Here is a 13134-nt window from a genome sequence, read left to right on the forward strand (position 1 = left end):
TTAACCAACTTTCCGTTCCTAATACTATATGCGCACTATTTCCTTCAATAAGAGATACTAATTCAGGAACCTTGCCCTGGATACTCCTGCAGTTTACCAATATTACGTTAACTTTTCCTGTTTTTGGTCTCTGAGGACGGACGTTCTTTATCAACGATGATAATGTCCTCTCTGGTAAGCCGTCAGGTATTTTATCGTTTCGCCCAAGGGGGGGTCCCTCTAACCTAAAAAACCCCCGTGTGCACGCCACACGTACTCTGCTACCCTAGTAGCTGCTTCCGGTGTGTAGTGCACGCCTGACCTGTCTAGGGGGGCCCTACAGTTCTCCACCCAATAACGGAGGTCGATGAATTTGCAACCATTATAGTCGCAGAGTCGTCTGAGCCTCTGGTTTAGACCCTCCACACGGCTCCAAACCAGAGGACCGCGATCGACTCTGGGCACTATGCTGCAGATATTAAGCTCAGCTTGCACTCCGCGTGCGATGCTGGTTGTCTTCACCAAATCAGCCAGCCGCCGGAAGGAACCAAGGATGGCCTCAGAACCCAAGCGGCAGGCGTCATTCGTTCCGACATGTGCTACTATCTGCAGCCGGTCACACCCAGTGCGTTCAATAGCTGCCGGAAGGGCCTCCTCCACATTACGGACGAGACCCCCCGGCAAGCACACCGAGTGCACACTGGCATTCTTCCCCGACCTACCCGCTATTTTCCTGAGGGCCTCCATAACCCGCCTAACGTTGGAGCTCCCTATAACTAATAGGCCCGCCCTCTGTGACTGTCGGGACCTCGCCGGAGAATCGGCCACTGGCCCAACAGGCGAGGCATCCTGTGGTGGCTCGGAAACGATGTCATCACCACTAGGAAGCACCCCGTACCTGTTGGAAAGGGGTAAGGCAGCTGCCACGCGGCCAGATCCCACCTTCGCCTTTCGGCCAGGCACGCGCGAGCCCACCACTGTCCGCCATTCACCCTGGAGTGATGGCTGACCGGTAAGATGCTCACTGCCGGAAGACGCAGCGACATCAGGGGTTCCATGTGATTCCAAGGCCACCGAAGTAGGCATAGGTCTCACCACAGTTGCCCCAACGCCACTACGAGCCGACGCCTGCGCCTCGAGCTCGATGAGCCTAACAGACAAAGCCTCCACCTGCCCCCGAAGAGTGGCCAATTCTCCTTGCGTCCGCTCACAACAACCACAGTCCCTACACATGACTATGTTTACCCTACTCTATACGGTGACAAATTCCCAAGATAATCTTCTGATGAGCTACTCTGATAATCAAGAAACACTCACTGAAATACGAGACGCGAAAACTACGCTAGGTTTTCCCAGAAAAACTATTTAAAAGCTAAGCGCAGCAAATAAGTACAAAAACGCTTTATACAAACAGTACTCGCTGCTGCTGGTGCTCTCGCTCTGGCTGTCACAAGACAACTGCTGATTCAAGTGACTAGTGGCTAACGGCCGCGAAACAAACAAAAGACGGTTTTAGGGCGCTTTCTGTTCTAAACGATCAAGAAAACACTAAGAAATCTAACACGAAAACTACGTAAAGTTTTATCAAGAACTGTTAGTTACTATGCAGAGCAGATAAACACAAATAGAATCCCTTCCTTAGTGGAAGGTCGTAAACAAAATGCAAAATAAACGCTTTATACAAACAGTACTCGCTGCTGCTGGTGCTCTCGCTCTGGCTGTCACAAGACAACTGCTGATTCAAGTGACTAGTGGCTAACGGCCGCGAAACAAACAACAGACGGTTTTAGGGCGCTTTCTGTTCTAAACGATCAAGAAAACACTAAGAAATCTAACACGAAAACTACGTAAAGTTTTATCAAGAACTGTTAGTTACTATGCAGAGCAGATAAACACAAATAGAATCCCTTCCTTAGTGGAAGGTCGTAAACAAAATGCAAAATAAACGCTTTATACAAACAGTACTCGCTGCTGCTGGTGCTCTCGCTCTGGCTGTATATAGAAAGTTCTTCCACCCCGAAGAAATCGCGAATGAGGATCTCGACGATTTTTGCCTGTTATCTACTGTCATGCTGTCAAGATATCGGTCCCAGGCACTGGAAGACATCCGAGAATGTTTTGTTACAAGTTTAAGGTCGAATAAAAAACACAAAAAATATTTTTTCGTATTATATAAGTTAAAGATTAGCTGATTTTTTCCGATATTGTACTGTGAAACCTTTCTTCTCGCCAAAATGTTATGATTCTAGGTCAACGGGAGGTACACTGTCGGACTGCCAGACAGATAATCAAATAACAATGGACAAAAAATTTTTCGTGTGATATAATGACAGATTAACAATTTCCGGCTTTTTTTCATTTGGTTGTAGTGTGAAACTTGCTTCTTGGTAAATTTCATGATTTAACTGGCAGAACGCTAAAGGCTTTGATGACTGACTTTTCTAGTATCAAAATGTATGATATAATTGGTCGTCTTTTTTTATTGCATTGACTTAGAAGCTTCATTTGTCTACATTGTCAAGAGATTTTAGATCACATATGTCACATAAACTTCAACATAATACGTATACTCGTTCCTGAGAAAAAATATGTTTAACATTCAGACAGGCAGACATACCGAGAGACGAGCGAAAAAGTGATGCCGGCCGGAGTGGCCGAGCGGCTGTAGGCGCTACAGTCTGGCACCGCGCGACCGCTACTGTCGCAGGTTCGAATCCTGCCTCGGGCATGGATGTGTATGATGTCCTTAGGGTAGTTAGGTCTAAGTAGTTCTAAGTTCTAGGGGACTGATGACCTCAGAAGTTAAGTCCCATAGTGCTCAGAGCCATTTGGGATAGTGATCATATAACAGTTCCTTTTATGCCGATTGAGGTACGGGTCCCCAAAAAGGGAAACAGGCTGTCAGTAACGTAGTATCAATATGACTCTTCCAAAACTCTACCTCGCCACAGTTTGATAAAATTTCATTGTCCATCTACCATTCTCTTCATATTCTTAGAGCCGTCTTCGGCGAGTCGACTCCACCTGCGTGCCTACATATTTAGCAGCTGTTCCCATTTCAGCTTTCAGTGCGAATGTAAATGCTCGAAATTTATAATGATAGCATTTTCGTTTGGGAATATTTTTGTAATTTGAAGTTCTACTCATCTTGTGAAAAGTTCTGTGTTTTGACCAATTATCACTAAATACTGAAACTGAGCTATCAAGCCTTGTTGAAACGCTACCAAAATTTCAAAAAGTCCTCCCAAAGAAATGTTCTGCTTCACTTGGGCAGATTTTCAAGATAGTGGTTGTACACCTTCCCCTACACAGTACACCAAATAGTAGCCACCTTCATGTCAGAGTCTAAGTAAATGGTTCAAATGGCTCTGAGCACTATGGGACTTAACATATATGGTCATTAGTCCCCTAGCACTTAGAACTACTTAAACCTAACTAACCTAAAGACAGCACACAACACCCAGCCATCACGAGGCAGAGAAAATCCCTGACCCCGCCGGGAATCGAACCCGGGATCCCGGACGTGGGAAGCGAGAAAGCTACCACACGACCACGAGATGCGGGCAGAGTCTAAGACCTAATTATTGTAGCTCCAGGTGTTACAAGATGTAATACCTCACTTTTAGTTGGTATCTCAGAGAAGACAACCTGGTGAGTGTGTGTCTGCATGTGCTGCCTTCAGCTATTGCATGTCACGTCCCTGAGCTGCCGTGATGGTGCAGGCGTCCTTATGACGACTTTTCTTGTTCCACACACCCTGGTGACCTTATTATCCCTTGCCAAAACTACAGTTTCTACAGCGTCAGTTCCGTCACTTTGCCCACACTGAGTCATTCTCATACGCCTGTTTTTTATTAATACACAAGGTGATTCAGCTGTGCCGCTACCGCTGGAGTTTATGCAGTCCACAATTCCGTCAAATACCACGTACAAGCTTTTAATATTCTCCCTCTCTCGCTATGAAGAAACTGTTAGCCCTACAGAAAAATTAAACAGGACCTTTTTGTAGGATATTTAATGTAACTAAATTTTGTTCTGGGATGCGTTTACACTGGAGGCCATAGTTTGCCGGTTATTAAGGAAAAACCTATTTGAATGTCACTTTCGTAGGTTTTCTTAAGTAATGCGAAAATTACGACCTCCAGCGAAAGCGCATCCCAGCATAAAATTTGACTACGTCAGATTTCCTGTAAAAAAAGATCCTGTTCATTTTTTCTGTAGGACTAATAGCTTGCGTGAAGTGAGTGAAGGAATACGAACATTTTGCGCACGGTTGCATAAAACCTTGCGGCAGGGACAGCTGAATCACACTGGACAGCTGAATCACACTGTGTTAAACCGCTGTGTGGTTCATTCAAATTAGTTTGTCATTCCCTTAGCAGAATCCGAAGTAAGAGTGATTTCAGGTGTGCCGCAGGGGAGTGTATAGGACCGTTGCTATTCACAATATACATAAATGACCTTGTGGATGACATCGGAAATTCACTGAGGCTTTTTGCAGATGATGCTGTGGTGTATCGATAGGTTGTAACAATGGAAAATTGTACTGAAATGCAGGAGGATCTGCAGCGAATTGACGCATGGTGCAGGGAATGGCAATTCAATCTCAATGTAGAAAAGTGTAATGTGCTGCGAATACAAAGAAAGATAGATCCCTTATCATTTAGCTACAAAATAGCAGGTCAACTGGTTAACTGGAAGCAGTTAATTCTATAAATTATCTGGGGGTACGCATTAGGAGTGATTTAAAATGGAATGATCATATAAAGTTGATGGTCGATAAAGCAGATGCCAGACTGAGATTCATTGGAAGAATCCTAAGGAAATGCAATCCGAATACAAAGGAAGTAGGTTACAGTACGCTTGTTCGCCCGCTGCTTGAATACTGCTCAGCAGTGTGAGATCCGTACCAGATAGGGTTGATAGAAGAGATAGAGAAGATCCAACGGAGAGCAGCGAGCTTCGTTACAGGAGCATTTAGTAATCGCGAAAGCGTTACGGAGATGATAGATAAACTCCAGTGGAAGACTGCAGGAGAGACGCTCAGTAGCTCGTTACGGGCTTTTGTTAAAGTTTCTAGAACATACCTTCACCGAAGAGTCAAGCAGTATATTGCTCCCTCCTACGTATATCTCGCGAAGAGACCATGAGGATAAAATCAGAGAGATTAGAGCCCACGCAGAAGCATACCGACAATCCTTCTTTCCACGAACAATACGAGACTGTAATAAAAGGGAGAACTAACAGAGGTACTCAGGGTACCCTTCGCCACACACCGTCAGCTGGCTTGCGGAGTATGGATGTAGATGTAGATGTAGAATTAAATAATTACAGTCGTATCTGCTTGTAATGACCAGCAGGGTAAATTATTAATCCACTGGCATGAAAAACTGAATGACGAAAGTAATTTTCACGTGATATATCACTGAAGAGTAACAAAGCTCAATGAAACTTAAACCGTTCGTAGGAAGAACTGATATAGTACTGTACAGAATAAAAACCAAATGAGAGGGACAGAAATAACACTTTTAATCAAATACTATCAATATACTGAAGTCCCCCTGATTCATGAGGGTCCGTTGGACATTGCAATCCGCAGGACAGAGTTCTAACAGGGTGTGTCGATCACCACGGACGGTAATGCTTTCTGTGTAACGTGCTTAGCACACCATAGCTGGGCCACCAAAGCTGTCATGTATTAAAATGTGACCCATAGACTACAAGCAGCAGGCCGACTTCCCGTCGGTCGGTTGGCAACATCCGTGTCGGACGACCACTCGTGGCTTGGCTGCCCTCTGCTACCTGGTTTTCATCGGCACCACTCACAAGGGGAGGCCGCCAATTGTGAAATTCAGATTCGATTCATACTGCGCATAATAAAAGCTCATGGCCAGAGGTGTAATGTGTCAAAGCACCAAGATGCACTTCTCAGCCGTTGTCGAGAAAATCGACAATTAAAAGAAACCGTTGCCGTGAAATACTCTCTACGATTATTAGTTTTCTACAGCGTCGTGGCGCAGCGGTAAGCGCTCGGGTTCGTAATCCGAAGGTCGCCGGATCGAATCTCGCGCCATGCAGTTTTTTTTATTATTAGTTTTTTGTAATTCAAATATATACAGGGTGATTCAAAAAGAATACCACAACTTTAAAAATGTGTATTTAATGAAAGAAACATAATATAACCTTCTGTTATACACCATTACAAAGAGTATTTAAAAAGGTTTTTTTTTCACTCAAAAACGAGTTCAGAGTGGTTCAATATGGCCCCCTCCAGACACACGCGCAATATCAACCCGATACTCCAACTCGTTCCACACTCTCTGGAGCATATCAGGCGTAACAGTTTGGATAGCTGCTGTTATTTCTCGTTTCAAATCATCAATGGTGGCTGGGAGAGGTGGCCGAAACACCATATCCTTAACATACCCCCATAAGAAAAAATCGCAGGGGGAAAGATCAGGGCTTCTTGGAGGCCAGTGATGAAGTACTCTGTCACGGGTTGCCTGGCGACCGATCCATCGCCTCGGGTAGTTGACGGACAGATAAGTGCCAATGTGGTGGAGCTCCATCCTGCTGAAATATGAATTGTTGTGCTTCTTGTTCGAGCTGAGGGAACTGCCAATTCTCTAACATCTCCAGATACTGTAGTCCAGTTACAGTAGGACCTTCGAAGAAGAAGGTACCAAAAACTTTATTGGCTGAAATGGCACCGAAAACGTTCACCTTAGGCGAGTCACGTTCATACTGAGTTGTTTCCCGCGGATTCTCAGTGCCCCATATACAGACATTGTGACGGTTGACTTTCCCGTTAGTGTGGAAAGTTGCTTCATCACTAAACACAATCTTTGAAACGAAATATTCATCTGTTTCCATTTGAGCAAGGATAAAATCACAGAAATCGTTTCTTTTAATCTTATCAGCTGCAGACAGTGCTTGAACTAATTTCAGACGATAAGGTTTCATAACTAACCTTTTTCGTAGGACTCTCCATACAGTTGATTGTGGAATTTGCAGCTCTCTGCTAGCTCTGCGAGTCGATTTTCCTGGGCTGCGAACAAATGCTTGCTGGATGCGTGCTACATTTTCATCACTCGTTCTCGGCCGTCCAGAACTTTTCCCTGTTTATACCAACGTTTAACACACCACCTATCAGGAGGTTTAACACCATACTTCGTTCGAAATGCACGCTGAACAACTGTCGTCAATTCACTTCTGCCGTACTCAATAACACAAAAAGCTTTCTGTTGAGCGGTCGCCATCTTAGCATCAACTGACGCTGACGCCTAGTCAACAGCGCCTCAAGCGAACAAATGTACAACTAAATGAAACTTTATAGCTCCCTTAATTCGCCGACAGATAGTGCTTTGCTCTGCCTTTTGTCGTTGCAGAGTTTTAAATTCCTAAAGTTGTGGTATTCTTTTTGTATCGCACTCCAATTGTACCGCCTCCATTTTTCCGTTTTTTTGACAGGGTGTACCAAAACTCTACCGTCCGCAGTGATTTTCGACGATGTTATAAGTTGCGCTAGGGACCGCATCTACCTTCTTTCGAAGTTTGCAGGCAACTACGCTGTTATGCGGCGGCTCGTTTCGGCCCATTCAACATCTGTCCTTCAAGTGTAACGAGCGAGTAACGGAGTTTATATTTCATACCTGCCACAGCGAATTTGTGTTCGTGGGATCTCATTTCCAATTCGAACGTTTGACTTACGTTATACTTATTCGTTTCGGAATATCGTTTCTACGTCTTCCTTTAACTATACGTGGTTAACATTATGAAGACAATTAATAACATTTGTGAAATACAACTTTGTTTGCGGAAAACATAATGATGTTCGAAGTCGCCAGTTTTTCCACGACATACGACTTTATACAACTTATTATATGCATAATTGTTGCAACTGATTGCCGGGAAATATATATTTATGTACATCTGAATTACAAAAGACAAATACTAAAAAAAAAAGTTGCATGGTGCGAGATTCGAGCCGGCGACCTTCGGATTACAAACCCGAGCGCTTACCGCTGCGCCACGAGGCTGTGGAAAATTATTAATCGTAGAGAGTATTTCACCGCAACAGTTTCTTTTAACTGTCGATTTTCTCGACAACGGCTGAGAAGTGCATCTTGGTGCTTTGCCACATTACACATCTGGCCATGAGCTTTTATTATGCGCAGTATGAATCGAATCTGAATTTCACAATTGGCGGCCTCCCCTTGTCAGTAACCGTTGCGACGCACTATGGATCCACGGAACTGCTTGCTGATAAAGGAGAGTAGCAGCCTGTAATCCTTGTGGTGATTTGTGTCATTGTCTACCTGCCCTCATTTTTTTCTGGTTTCTACCCGTCCCACAGAGTTTTACTTGATCGGCTCTTTGATCGTAAATACAGACACTAGTTGCCGTTTGAAAATTTGTCCCGCTATTATATGGCTTTTCCTTTCTCGTTGTGCCGGATCATTAATGTTCTAATGAATCAGCTCCTGGTCGTAAATACAGTCGGAACAGGTTGCCGTCCGCAGCTCGTCGCCGTGCGGTAGCGTTCTAGCTTCCCGCGCCCGGGTTTCCGGGTTCGATTCCCGGCGGGGTCAGGGTTTTCTCTGCCTCGTGATGACTGGGTGTTGTGTGCTGTCCTTAGGTTAGTTAGCTTTAAGTAGTTCTAAGTTCTAGGGGACTGATGACCATAGATGTTAAGTCCCATAGTGCTCAGAGCCATTTGAACCATTTTGAACAGGTTGCCGTTAAACAAAAGGGGGACATTGTGATTAAATATAGATGTTAACCGGTTCAATTCTTTGATCGTAATTGCATTTCTAAGTCTGAACAACCTGTTGTAGTAAGATCTGCGTTGCTGTGTTTGAAAGACTGGACCATTGTTGGCGTATTTTAACTGGATCTTGTGGTTCCGCAGAGTGAGTTCTCTTGCAATAAGTGTTCACAAGTAATGTTTTAAGACGTTCCTTCAGAGCGGTCTTAATAACTGACAATTAGTCTAACTTTGGAAATATTAACAGTCAACTGTCACCAGTGCATGATTGTCAAAAGAGACAGGTTGGGATCCAGTCGTACCTTGGTTGGCGATTGAAATTAAGAGGTTGGTTGCTTAGAAGTAAGCCTTATGATTGTCGTATTGTTTCCTAATCTGTTTAACACTTAAGCTCAGGTGCGCAACTTAACCCTGAAATTCCCGACAAACAGTTTTCAGATTAAAAGTTACGTCATCTGTTTCGAGTAACTGAATCACTCTTGTCATCAGTGGTGCTTATATAGTTTTCATGTGTTGCAGAAGTGCATTTAATAAGACAGACTGCGTCCAGAGCGGTAGTAAACACCGCTGTTTTACCCGATAACGGGCAGCTGCAGGTCCGGCCGTCTTGTAATCATTGTCATATCGTTTGCTGTTTCGAATTCTTTTGCAAAGGCTTACTCATCTTAAGGTTGAAGGTCAAAAGAATTTTACAAATTTGTTCATTTTGTATAAAAAATCCTTTGGTTATATATATTCAAAAATGGCTCTGAGCACTATGGGACTCAACTGCTGAGGTCATTAGTCCCCTAGAACTTAGAACTAGTTAAACCTAACTAACCTAAGGACATCACAAACATCCATGCCCGAGGCAGGATTCGAACCTGCGACCGTAGCGGTCTTGCGGTTCCAGACTGCAGCGCCTTTAACCGCACGGCCACTTCGGCCGGCTGGTTATATATATTGTTAAGTAAACAGCTTGTGTGGAAAGAAAGTTATATTGGTGGGTCTTCCGTTCTACTTTTTCCTTAATTCCAGTAAGTAGCACGTATCATTGGTTGTCAAGAGTCTCATTTCACGCAACCTGCTTCATTTAAAATTTTGTGCATTAATCTTTTAGGTTAGTGTCTAATTATTCTCTTTTGTCAACATCCGCACCATGGACCCACGTCAGTGTCCCGGTATTTGGTACCTAAAACGGCATCAGCTCGAGTATGAACTGAGCATTAGGCAACAAAACGTTCACGGTACGATGAGGGAGCTGGCAGCGAGGCTACGGGCACCGTTATCAACACCACTCGCCGTTTCTGTCAGAACGGCTGGAGAGGTGAGCCATAATTTATAGACTATCATGGTACGATTTAATCAGGTACAAGAAAATCTCTCCTTTCTCCAAAATAACCAACCAAAAGTGAAGCAGGTGAAGTGCATTCATGCACAATTAGTCCACCTGGACAATAGAGTAAATGATCTTAAACTCTAGTACCGAGCCCTGAGCAGTTAGCACGTGTCATTCAGTTAAACAAACTTTTGTTTGATTTGCAAATCCAAACTGCAGCTTTTGAGTTAAAAAGTAAGGCTGATACAAATAATATAGAAGGTGTTTCTGAGAATCCAATAGCCGAATGTGGATCCGTCGCCCGAGGTCCAAGTGATCGGTCTGGGGAATATTTGGCTCACCTCCCTAAACCGATGATGTGTCTCTTTAATAGTGTTCGGGAATTGTCAACTGAAACCTTAGAAAATATGCACCGGGTATTATGGCTGTTAAATTTGAGTCGTATGCCGACGCATTAAGGATCCCCCATCACGTAGTACTTAGCGCAGTCCATCCGTTAGCACGCGGTAGCGTAAGTAATCTGCTACCCGAAACCTAATAGCACGGTAAGACGATAGGGCAACTGAGGCAATAGGTCGGGGAGGGTAAGTTATCAGACCATACGCGCAAAGACCTAGAGTGTAGATATTATAGGCGCGTGCAGGACTCCAACGAATCGTTGTTTGAATATGTAGAGCGGGTTCGTGAGGCAGCATCGGTACTGCATATGGATATTCTCGAGGCGAATTTAGTTGCTAATGTCTTGGAAGGTGTTCGTCCCGAGTATAGGCCTCGGATCGCACTCTTTCCTTGTCCGGTCACCCTTTGTGAGTTAGAGAATCTTGTTAAATCTGTTACGAAAGTGTCCTTTGCCGACAATCAGTGAAATGAGTTAACGTGGGGATATCAAAACTTATCTAACTCCGGTCCAGAGGGTAGAATGATAGGTTGAGCGAGTGGGTCAATGAAATCAGCGGCTTGTTTAAGATGCTGCGTACGTGACCATTTAGTACTAGGATGCCCTGTTCCCAGGACGCTTCGCGCTGAGAAATGAATTTAGGTTAAGTAGTGTGTAAGCTTAGGGATTGATGACCTTAGCAGTTAAGTCCCATAAGATTTCACACACATTAAGAAAACATTAAGAAAACTTCGATAAAACTGACAATAATAAAACTGATTTCATTCCTTTAAGCAGAACCACGTACACGAATGAGGCAAACGGAAGTGGCTCATTAAAACGCAAGCATCACATGGACCACCTTATGTGGGCCTGTAAGGTACCACACGGCAATCTTTAGACACGGAGTATAGATCGTTCGGTAAGGCTACGCACATGTATCAGTGTTTTAGACACTTGCCAGATGAAGTAAGAACAATACTATTAAGCAGCGAAGCACACACTTAATAAGAGGTATGAAATATCACACCACAGTCCTTGCAACGCTTTCATCCCACCAGGGTAGCCGAGAGCGCTAACGTGCTGCTTCCTGGACTCGGGTAGGCGCGACGGCCCCGGATCGAATCCGCCCGGCGGATTAACGACGTCGGCCGGTGTGCCGGCCAGCCTGGATGTGGTTTTCAGGCGGTTTTCCACATCCTACTAGGTGAATACCGGGCTGGTTCCCATGTCCCGCCTCAGTTACACTTCTCACAGACATTTGAAACACCGCCAGCCGCAGTGGCCGAGTGGTTCTAGGTGCTACAGTCTGGAAGCGCGCGACCGCTGCAGTCGCAGGTTCGAATCCTGCCTCAGGCATGGATGTGTGTTATCTCCTTACGTTAGTTATGTTTAAGTAGTTCTAAGTTCTAGGGGACTGATGACCACAGAAGTTAAGTCCCATAGTGCTCAGAGCCATTTGAACCATTTGCAACACCTCCACACTATTTCACGATTTACACTAGATGCAGACAGCTGGGGTACACTAATTCTGTCCCAGGGGGTATGGGGTGGCGGCAGGAAGGACATCCGGCCACCCCTTACAATTAACCTTGAAAAATCCGTACTTAACCCTGCCTACCCAGGGCACAATGCGGGATACAGGCGGTAGCGAAAAAAGAAAAAAAGTCCTTTCAACGCTTTGCTGCCTCAAGAGCAATCATCATTACATTTCACTAATCGTTGGTAGGGCTTGAATTACTTAACTTAAAGTAATATTTGTTGATATATATTGTTAAATAAACAGGCTGTGTGAAAAAAAATATTGGTGGGTCTTCCCTTGTACGTTTTCCTTAATTTCAGTAAGTCTGGCTGCACAACGTTTTCCTTTGTATCGTCATTTGAGGTTTCATCCAGCATTATCGAAAATGATTGTTTCGGTGTTCAGGGAATTTATGCTGTGGGATGTTGGATGGCCATACTGCCCTATTCTTTCGAGCACTCAGTGGTCAGATTTGTTGTGACATTTTACTTCTTCGCTATGTGCGTCTTTACGAGGGTGGATACTGCTCTCACGTCATTTATATGGATAACAGTTCACGACCGTTTCGAACAGGGTTGGTGAGGGGCTCATGGGACTAGAGAACTTTCGGTGAATGGACTGGCCAGCCCGTTCGTTCAACTTAAGTCCCATCGAACATACTGGGAATGTGTTGGTGGGACTCACTGCAGCACGTCCACGCGCACCATCTATCATCGAGCAGGTGTCAACCGCGCTGGTGAGGGAGTGGTGCTTCCCACCACAAGACCAACCTGGTGACCAGCATGGGAGTACCGTTCAGAGTATGCAGTCCCTTTCATGGTGATCTCAGACTGTATTATAAATCGTGTACCAACTTTCTTAATGTCGATGGGACCATTATGAATCGCGGTGAGTTCGGTTTAATTATGGTATTGGAGTAAAAGTGTAATTTCTGTTCGTCTCATTGCGTGTTTGTTTCAGTTACCTTACCTATATCGGGCATTCAGTAAGTAATGTAACATTTTTTTTTTTTTTTTGCCAATTCGGGTAGAAAAAAATGTGGAATATGTTGTGGGTTATCGTAGAGTATTCCAGCCTCAGCGTCTAAAGCTTAATCAAGTTCTGATACACCGGGGCGCTGTATAGAGTCTCCAAAGTGGCGTCTGTAATGGAAGCGCGCTGGAAACGGAGAG

The sequence above is a fragment of the Schistocerca piceifrons genome, chromosome 7 (genome assembly GCF_021461385.2).
Source record: "Schistocerca piceifrons isolate TAMUIC-IGC-003096 chromosome 7, iqSchPice1.1, whole genome shotgun sequence".
NCBI classification, from domain to species: domain Eukaryota; kingdom Metazoa; phylum Arthropoda; class Insecta; order Orthoptera; family Acrididae; genus Schistocerca; species Schistocerca piceifrons.